Raw genomic sequence first — 9,622 nt, forward strand, 5'->3', positions numbered from 1 at the left:
CAAGTGACAAACCCGACCCTCCCCTTCAGCCAGACCCCTAGACAACTACACCACAGCAGACCCTCCCAGGTCCCCACGCACCCCCTTCTGAGACCTCGGCCTTCCACCCAGCGCCCCCCCCAACACACACACAACAATGGGTGGAGTCACCCATAACGACCAGCACTATCAGGTCCTTTTCGGGGTTGCATGAAGTCTGCGCTTTTTCACCCCTAAGTGCTGACCAGGCGACAGCAGCTGTCCTCAGCCTCCTGACGTAGGGGCCAGGGGCCAGGTATGGGGGCAACACCCAGAGAAGAAGCAGGGAGGAGGGCGGGAGCAAGGAGCCCGAGAGAAGGGAGCAGAGGTGGGGTGCACAGGGAAGGTGGGCTTTGGAGGCAGTGGGCTGCAGAGAGAAGGCAGTTGCTGGAGGGCCCCCCAAAATAGATGCAGGCATTGGGGGCTGAAGCCAGATGCTCCCACCCGTGGCTGTGTGAAGCCTGGCCCTGGCCACCTCCCCGCCGGCCAGCCCTTCCTGTCCCGTCCCCAGGGCCACTCCAGGTCTCCCTCAGGGCAGCGGGGTCCAAGGAGACAGAGCCCAAGAGGGGAGAGGACAGGCCCCTCCAAGTCACAAAGAGGCCTGCTCTCCCTCGCCCAGCCCGGAGCGGGGCTTGGATGAGGCCACAGAGATGTGACAGACAGAGACAAAGAGACACACAGGTAGGGAGACACACAGAGAGAATCCCAAAGAGGGCCAGAGACCCCAAGACATAGGGAGACACAGAGAGAGAGAGAGATGGGGCAGGAAAGCTGGAGGGAGCCGAAAAGACTCAGAGACAGGATTAGAGGGACGGAGACGGGTGGGGGAGGGGCCGGAGATCTGGGGGAGGGTCCCCGAGGGTCCCCCCAGAACCCTGGATGTCGGGCAGCCCACGCGGGCCTCTACCTGCACAGGGGGCTCACTTCCCAGGTCGCTGTTTCCCCAGCAAGTCCTGTGTGAGCCACGAGCCATGCCACATCAGCTGCGCGGGGCCTCCAAACTCCCTGCGGTGGAGGGAGTCACCAGCGCTTCCGTAAAGGTGACACCTCAGCCCCCAGCCTGTAGCTCGTGGCTTTCCCTGCAGCGCTGCCCCCCCCAACCTGTTGTCTGCCCAGGGAGCAGGTGCTGTGGGCTGGCTCCAACTCAGGGGGGTCACTGGGGTGCAAACAGCCCCACCAGGAGAGCACAGAGGGAGGGGGACCTGCTGGCCTCACCACTGGGGGCCCAGCAAGGGGGGTAGTCTGGATGGCCAATGCTAGAGCATCTCATTCCACCCCCACTGAAATCCTTCTAGAAAGATCAGAGGAGCAGAAGGAAGGGTCCCTTTCTCTCCTTCCATGTGAGGATGCTCTCCTGCTCAAACACCCTCTGTGGCTCCTCGTTGCCTTTCAGATTTTCTAATTCCTTGCCCCGGACATATCCTCTGGCCCAGTCTACCCAGCAGAGGAAACAAGCACAGAGCATTTTGGAATGTGCCCCCATGGGAAAGTGAGGCCCAGTCTTTAACTTCAGTATGAGTTTTCTGAATGGACATCAGTAAATGGGGATGGAAGGTTTTCCAGGCAGAGGGAACAGCACATGCAAAGGTTCAGAGGTAAGGACAGCATGGATACGTTTGGAAGGATCCTGGGAGAGAGAGACGGTCAGAGCTGCTTGGAGGAAAGCCCTGACTCATGGCGCCTGGACGTGAACAGACTGCAGAGGTAGGGCGGGGGGCTGGAGGTGAGGAGGAGTCCGAGGCACGCCCCACGTGCTGTGCACCCCCCAGCACCTCACCTCCTCCCCGCTGGATTTGAGGAAGAGCGGGCCTTGATTTGGGAACAGCGGCACCTCGTGGGCACGATGTGGAACTGCACCCTCCGTCGTGGATTCATTCTGCAGACGTTAACGGCAAGCCCAGCCCCGTTCCCGGTGTATTTGACACCCGGCTGGGGTCATCTTTTAATTCCCCCTTCCTATAAAATAAATTCACCTTCAGCAAAAATCATGAAATGAAAAAATTATAATAGCCCCAAAATAAGTACAGATGGTGAAAATTTAATTAATGCCAGATAGAAAAATACTTTGTGTAAATAGTGGCCAGTAACTAAGTGAATTTTAATAAAACTGCAAACAGAAGAGTTTGGGAAGCCACTAAGTCATACCACTGATGTACCATTTTACTTTCTTGATTCATTCATTAATGTTAAAACAAAGAATAATTTTTTTAAAGATTTTATTTATTTATTTGACAAGCAGGAGGAGTGGGAGAGGGAGAAGCAGGCTTCCCGCGGAGCAGGGAGCCCAGTGTGGGGCTCGATCCCAGGACCCTGGGATCATGACCTGAGCCGAAGACAGACGCTTAACGACTGAGCCACCCAGGCGCCCCAAAGAATAATTTTTTAAAAAATAAGTTTTCTACACTTTAAATACCTTACAATTTTGCCAATTACACCTCAACAAAGCAGAAAATTTAAAGAAATAAAAAGAATTAATTTCCCTTTTTAAGATGTCAAACTCGGCGCTATAGTTCATGTATGAAATAATATTTACACTTACTTGCCAATGAAAAATATTGTGTCTCATGATTTGCAAACCTTCATGTTTTAATAAACACAAATAAAATCTCCAAGTGGTCACAGAAAAATACAAAATGATAATTATTACTATTAATATTATTACTATTATGTGCTGCCTGCATGATTACTAAGTGTTCTGCACTGTTCTAATCACTTTACATATAATAACCTTTATTCCTCACCCAAACCTGTGAGGCAGGTACTATTATTACCCCAACTTACAGAGGAGGACACTGAGGTACAGGGGGATCAAGGTAATGGCTCAAGGTCACGCAACAAGGAAGGGATGGACCGAGATATGAGCCTACAGGGCATGTGTTTTTGACGTCTGGGCTTTACTGGCCTAGACTGAGGTCAGAAGGAGGGTGGTCAGGGACCACTGCCCTGAGGACATGGCCCGGTTAACCAGGAGGAGGAGAAGATGGGGATTTCAGGCAGAGGGAACTGCAGAGGTTGGGGGGGCAAAGTTGGGATAAATTCGGTGATTTGGAGAAACAGAGAGAAAGCCTATAGGGCTGGAGCTGAATGAGGTGGGCACAGCGGCGGGAAATGAGGTAGAGATGGCAGCAGGGTCTGCCTCGTGTAGATCCTCAGGGATCCACTAAGGCTCTACGCAAGGGAGGAATGACTCTGATTTCCTCTCTCTGGCTGTGCAGTCTCTGGCATCACCTGGAATCAGTCAGAGCCCCTTTGGGTGTAAATGACAGGAGCAAGAGGCTGGATCTCACACAGATGAGGGTTCCAGGCATCCTGGCTCTGGCCACCCCAGCTATGTGGCCTTGGGAGAATTGTTTTCTCCTCTTTGTGCTTGGGTTTCCTCATCTGTGCTATGGGGATAATAATAGGACCTAACTCAGAGGGTTGTTGGGAGAATTCAATAGGTTAACACATGTCAAGAGGTTACAATAAGGGTCTGGATGTAGTAAGGGCTACATAATGTCATGTATCATTATCTTCATTATCACAATAAAGATGAAAGCCTGACGGCAGCAGGTGAGGGTTTTTTTTTTTTATTAAAGATTTTATTTATCTACTTGACAGAGAAAGACACAGAGAGAGAGAACACAAGCAGGGGAGAGGGTCAGAGGGAGAAGCAGGCTTCCCCGCGGAGCAGGGAGCCCAATGCGGGGCTCGATCTCAGGACCCTGGGATCATGACCTGAGCCGAAGGCAGACGCTTAACGACTGAGCCACCCAGGTGCCCCAGCAGGTGAGGTTTGATCCAGGTGCTCACATGATATCCTCAAGGCTCTGGTGTCTTCCTTCTGCTATCCCAGGCTGCCTGGGCTTTACAACCTGATTCCACACAGCAGTGAAAGCCCCAGTCCCAGCCCTGCGGTCCACACCATGGTCACTGTCATTTCTCCCATCCTCAAACCACACTGTCTAGGGCCAGACTGAGAGTCTCTTCCATTTGACCCAAAGAAGGAAAAAAGTCAGGAGCAGGAGTGACGTGAGTCCCAAGAACCCCTAGCAAGTCTCCTTGCCTCTCATTGGCTCTGAGGGGGTTACATGCCCACTCTTGAGCCAATCGCTGTGGCCAGAAGGATGAGGTAGTGGCTGGGAGCTGGGGCTGGAGCCAATCACAGAGGAGGATGGGTGGCGGGAGGGGTAGGGGGAGGAGGGTGCATGGTCAGAAAAGAAATTCAGGGTCCGAGCTCTACTTCACCTGTCCTGATGGGTTCTGTGCTGGAGTCCTGGCGAGTCTCCCACCTTGACTCAGTTTCCCCTGCCCCGGGGGGAGGAATGAGGCAGCTCACACAGGACAGGAGCTGAGTTTATTTTGGCATCGAAAACTTATCTGGGGACTTGTAGGGTCTCCCTTCAGTGGCCAGAGGAAGGCCAGTGTAAGGAACACCCCTTCAGCCCCAGAGGGACCGGAAAATACCAGGGCGGGACCAGGCTACACAGTCTGTGCGAGTCTAAGACTCTCTGGGTCTTCCTCCACCCACATCCCTCCTCCCCCAGGCAGAGAGGTCAGAAGGGGGGATGCGAAGGTCAGTTTTGTGCCAACTTGGCTAAAGTTCTGGGTCATTCAAACACTAATCTAAGAGTTGCTGTGAAGGCATTTTGGGGATGAGGCTCCCATCTCCAATCCCTTGCCTTTAAGTAGCAGATTGCCTTGGCTATGTGAGTGGGCCTCATCCAATCAGTTGAAGGCCTTAGGATCCAAAACTGGTTTCTGGGAGAAGGAATTCTGCCTCGAGACTGCAGCACAAACTCCTGGGGGAGTTTCCAGCCTGCCCCGCAAACTTCAGACTTTCCAGCCCCCACAATTGCTTCAGCCAATTGCTTAAAATAAATCTCGTTATATATACATACACATATATATGCTATTGGTCCTGTCTCCCTGGAGAGCCTTGAGAGAGAGGCCATCCCCCCACCACTGCCAAGCTTGGGAGAGGGAAGGAGTTGACCCCAGCCAACAAGAAGGCCCTGGGTGTTAAGGGGAGGCAGAGAAGGTTAAGCTGGGGCATGAGGGTCTCCAGCCCCAGGCAGGTGGAAGCTCAGACACCCATATTCTTGGCCCCCTGTCCAAGCCCCTTGGGCCCCTTGGCCTCACTGGCCAAATGGTACCCTTCCACCATCAGAAAGTCTGAATGATTCCCCCACCTGTGGAAGGCAGGACCTAGTCGAGTCAGGCCACAGTCCACACCCCCAGAACCCGACCACAGGCAGGGTGTCAGCAGGCACAGTCCTTAGGAGGTCAAAAACTCAAGTGGTGCCATGTTGGGGTACTGGGTGACAAACGGACTCTTAAGTGTGAAAGCACCGGGCGTTAGCCTTTGCTGTCAACCTAGCAAAGTACAGCTGTTGACATGGATGGTGGGGTGTTGGCTGGTGACGACTGGGGAAAAGAACTCACCAGGCATCAGGGCGACACCATGTGGGGGGCCGGCTGGCAAGCACTGGACTCAGGCATACATACCAAGGGCCAGGCGCTGGTCTGCCCTGTCCAGTATCCGGTGGAAGCTCGGTGAGCTTGGCCAGTGGGGAGCTGGAGGATTAGAGGAATGGGCTGTGGATCTCTGTGAACCATGCAGGGTGTTGAAGGCAGGCCCCTTGGGTATTGGGATGTGCTGGGTGTTTTCTGATTGCAGCTGGCTAATAGATGCTGGAGGAGGGACATACTGCCCATCAGGGTGTCCATTTGTTGGACCATTTTGGCATTTGGCTGCCAGACCTTAGAGGCGGTCAGTACCTGGAACACAAAAGGGAGCAGGTGTTGGAACACCCACACGTCAACGTGACTAGGGACAGCGCAGCAGCCTGTTTGAGTGAACACCGTCGCCTGTTGTCTGATGAGAAGTCGGGGTGCTGACAGTGGTGGGAGTTGGGACTTCCATGTGTTGGGCTTCGGCCAGCCAGAGATGGGGAGTCTGCAGGCACTGAATGTTGGGGTGGTTCAGTGCTGGCCTGAGTAACGACATACTGGCACTGGCCGATGGGAACGTGGGATTTGAGATGCTAGAGTATTCTCCCACACCCTGAGTGTGGGTACCATGTGTTGGATAACTGGATGCTGACTTGTTCGAGTATCATGGGATCAATGTGTTGGATGCCAGCTCTGGGGAGCCAGAGATTGTGGATGCTGACACACAAAGGTTCTGGAAGTGTCCACAGACTGGGTGTGTGGGTCTTGGCCCAGTGGAGTACTATGGACACAAGAGAGCCAGAGGTGCTGAGTGTTGAGGATGGGGCCCTTAGTGTGGGACTGCATCGGCCAGAGTTATGTTGGGAACCGGCTGATCGGGCACCAGGAACGGGGGAGAGCAGGCTTGGACCTCCCACCCCAGGTCCAGGGGTGGATTCAGCCAGTCCCGTTCCCTGACGTGTAGACCCAGCAGCTGCTCATGAGTGTGAATGTTTGGGATAGACACCCTCACGTACCCTTCCCACCCAGCCCTCGCCACCTTGTAGGGCATCCAGCGATAAAAGGAGGCCTCACTTATGGTGACTCAGGAAGTCCAAATGTCACAAAGGCTGGAGAATGGGGGCCAGTTAGTGCAGTTTGGTGCACACCAACGGACCAGCCTATCCCCACGTCTCTGGGGATGGGAGGTGCTGCGAGACGGGACACAGGTACATTCACTAATGTCAGCACCCAGTGCCTGGGAGAGGCCAGAGTGACCTTGGCATTGCCTGGTTGACGAGCAGGACACTTGGGGCTGCTAAGAGAGTAAATCCTAAATGTTCTCACCACAAATGCTATGGTGGTGATCATGGTAATCATTCTGCAATATACAAGTGTATCAAAGCATCCCATTGTACACCTTAAACTTACACAACGTTATAGGTCAATTATATCAAAGCTGAGGAGAAAAGAATGGGTACAGATTAAATTCAGGGGGAAAATGTAAATGCATAACAACTGCTGATGGATCAAATAAACTGAATCATCCATCCAAAAAATATTTTTAATAAAAAAATAATTTGGGGGCACCTGGGTGGCTCAGTCAGTTGAGCTTCCAACTCTTCGTTTCAGCTCAGGTCATGATCTCGGGGTCGTGGGATCAGGCCCTGCATTGGCTCCGCATTCAGCACAGAGTCTGCTTAGGATTCTCTCTCGCCCTCTGCCCCTCCCCCCACTCGCATGCTCACTCTCTCACACTCTCTCTCTCTCAAAATAAATAAATAAAATCTTTAAAAATAATAATACTAATAATAATAACAATAATTTCTTACTCCCAGAATCACCTACTCGCCTAGTGTGGAGAAGTCCAGCTAAGATACTGGGAAGCAGTGCCCAGGTCCCTTTTGGAGAAACAGATGATAAGATTTCTGGATACCGCATTTAGCATTCACTCTGATTGACAAGATGTGATCTTACGATTAATTACCAAGGATGCAACTTAAAAATTCACTGTGATTTAGCCCAACACGTCACAGAAGAATAGCAATTTCAGGAATCTTCCTGAACAATGACAATAAGGGATGGACCACATTCTGATATTTAAACTATTTTATGTTGGGGTGAGGATCTTTTGCAACAGCACTAAATATTGCTATAGACTTCTCCCTTTGCTTTGTCACTTGCTACAACGGAACTGCTAAAGGAATGTTTGATGGTCACAACTGTGGCATTGTTAACAATTGTTGGCAGAGGTTACCTTTGATGTTTGAAAAAAAAAAAAACTAAACGCATTGGCTACCTAGGCACAGTTTATAGCTTGGAACTATTTGAACGTTCAGAAGAATGAGAGTAATCTGACCAAGGAATTATTAAAACCAAGTTGAAACTTTTTTTAAAAATCACCTTACGCCACGATTCCCAAATTGACAACTCTTGTTTGCATCCTAGGTGGTCCCTGGTGACATCTCAAACGTCATGTGACCTGGTTCAAGCACATCAGTTCTTTGCTCGCTCAGGCCAGGAGCGCTGGGGGACCCTCAGCTCCTCTCTCTACACCCCATAACCAGTCCTTCAGCAAACCGTAGAAGCTCTGGTTCAAAATCTAGCCAGAATCAGCCCACTTTTCCCCTCCTTAGCCCCACCTGGTCCGTCCTATCGCGGCCTACCTGGACTAGTCCTGGCCACCCCCAGTCTGTCCTCCCCACATCAGCCACCAGAGGGCGCCCGTGAGCACCTGACCCAGGTGCAGCCCTCCCAGGGCTTCCACTTCCCTCAGTTAAAAACCCAAGTTCTAACCCCTTCCCGGTCTCCTTCTCTCCCCTTCACTCACTCTGCTCCAGCCACGTGGAACTCCTCGTTGTTCCTCCAACTTCCAGGCACAGTCCTGCCCCAGGGCCTTTGCATGGGCTGTTCCCATGCCTGACCACTGTTCCCCCAGATATCAGCAGGCTCCCTCCCTCACCTCCATCATATCTCCTCACAAATCACCTCCTCAGAAAGGCCTCCTCTGAGCCCTGAGCTAAATAACCACATCCCTCCTCTGGTTCATTCTTTCTCCTTCTTATCTTGCTTTGTGTTAATTCAGGGCACTGATCACTATCTCCTATCTTATTATTTACTGATCTGGGTAGTGTTTGTCTCTGTCATTATAATGCCAGCCCTTGAAGGGCAGGGATGGCTACTCTCTGTGTATCCAATGTCTCGAACAGACCCAACTGCCTGGGATCAGATCCCAACTTCACCCCTGCCCGGCAGGTGGGACCTAGAGTAAGTTTCTCATGTCCACGTGGGGATCATTACAGTCAATGAGCTCTCATGGTGCTGGGCTTGCAAAATGACTGGCACACGTCTATGCCAGGTATCCTTGCCTATGCATCAGCATTTACCCAAATGTGTGTGTACAGAGGCAGGCCTGCACCTGTGTCCACATACCTGTGTGTCTACCTGCAGGCAGGGCATGCACACAGAAGCAAATCAAGTCAACCACCACAGGCCGGGCTGAGACCCTCTTCTTTCCTGGGCCCAAGGGTCCTGGCACAAGCCCCACCACACCCCACCTCCACCAGCTCACCTGGTTCAGGAGTGGGTCTTCCATCGGAGTTGAAGTTGTCCATCTATCTCTGAAGCTAAAGGTCATGGATCAACAGGGCCCCAGCTGGGGGGACCCCCTGTGGCTGCCATGAAACCCATAGTCTTTGGAGGACTCCACAGGGACAGTTCTGGGAGGGGGCCCTCTTCAGCTCCATAGAGGACCCCTCCCACCCACCCCAGTCCCTGTGGTGTCAGGCTTCATCTCCCACCCACCCAGCTCCATCCCAGAGCCCCCACCTCTGAGATGCCCACCTGACCCATGGGGACCACTGTGGACGGAGGGACCAGAAGTCTGAGAGGAGCAGCCCTGGGGGAGGCAAAAGGGACATTGACTGGTGTGGGGAACAGGGTCTCCCCCACCCAGCCCAGCAACTCACCTGATGTGGCTGAGGCACCATCACCAGGCAGGCCTTTAGCATCTGGAGGCAGGGGAGTCCAGACAGGGGCTGCTCTCCTCCCATCACAGCACGCCCCTCACCCAGCGTTGGACAGACGGGAGAGCAGCTAGCTTGGCCCCTCGGGAATGCACTATGTGCCCACCTGTTCCTGACCGATGAGCTTTCCCCATCGATCAGGGGCAGCACAGGTATGTCCTGCTCTT

General features: G+C 52.7%; 1 protein-coding gene across 3 annotated transcripts in view; it reads right to left on the reverse strand.

Annotated features, from left to right (window-relative positions):
* NFILZ (NFIL3 like basic leucine zipper) overlaps positions 1-9,144 on the reverse strand; it is a 28,977-nt gene extending 19,833 nt beyond the window's left edge. For 2 of the 3 annotated variants that reach the window (XR_012377097.1, XM_025863303.2), the window contains exon 1: positions 926-994. The gene's annotated coding sequence lies outside the window, so the exon portion shown is untranslated. Of the gene's footprint in view, positions 1-925; positions 995-1,795; positions 1,975-9,001 lie in introns of those variants that run through there. The other variant, XM_025863304.2, reaches the window with a different exon arrangement.
* Positions 9,145-9,622: the final 478 nt, after the last annotated feature.

This window comes from Callorhinus ursinus, unplaced genomic scaffold, assembly GCF_003265705.2.
Source record: "Callorhinus ursinus isolate GAN/ISIS: 27379988/994484 unplaced genomic scaffold, GSC_fseal_2.0 scaffold107, whole genome shotgun sequence".
Taxonomy (NCBI): domain Eukaryota; kingdom Metazoa; phylum Chordata; class Mammalia; order Carnivora; family Otariidae; genus Callorhinus; species Callorhinus ursinus.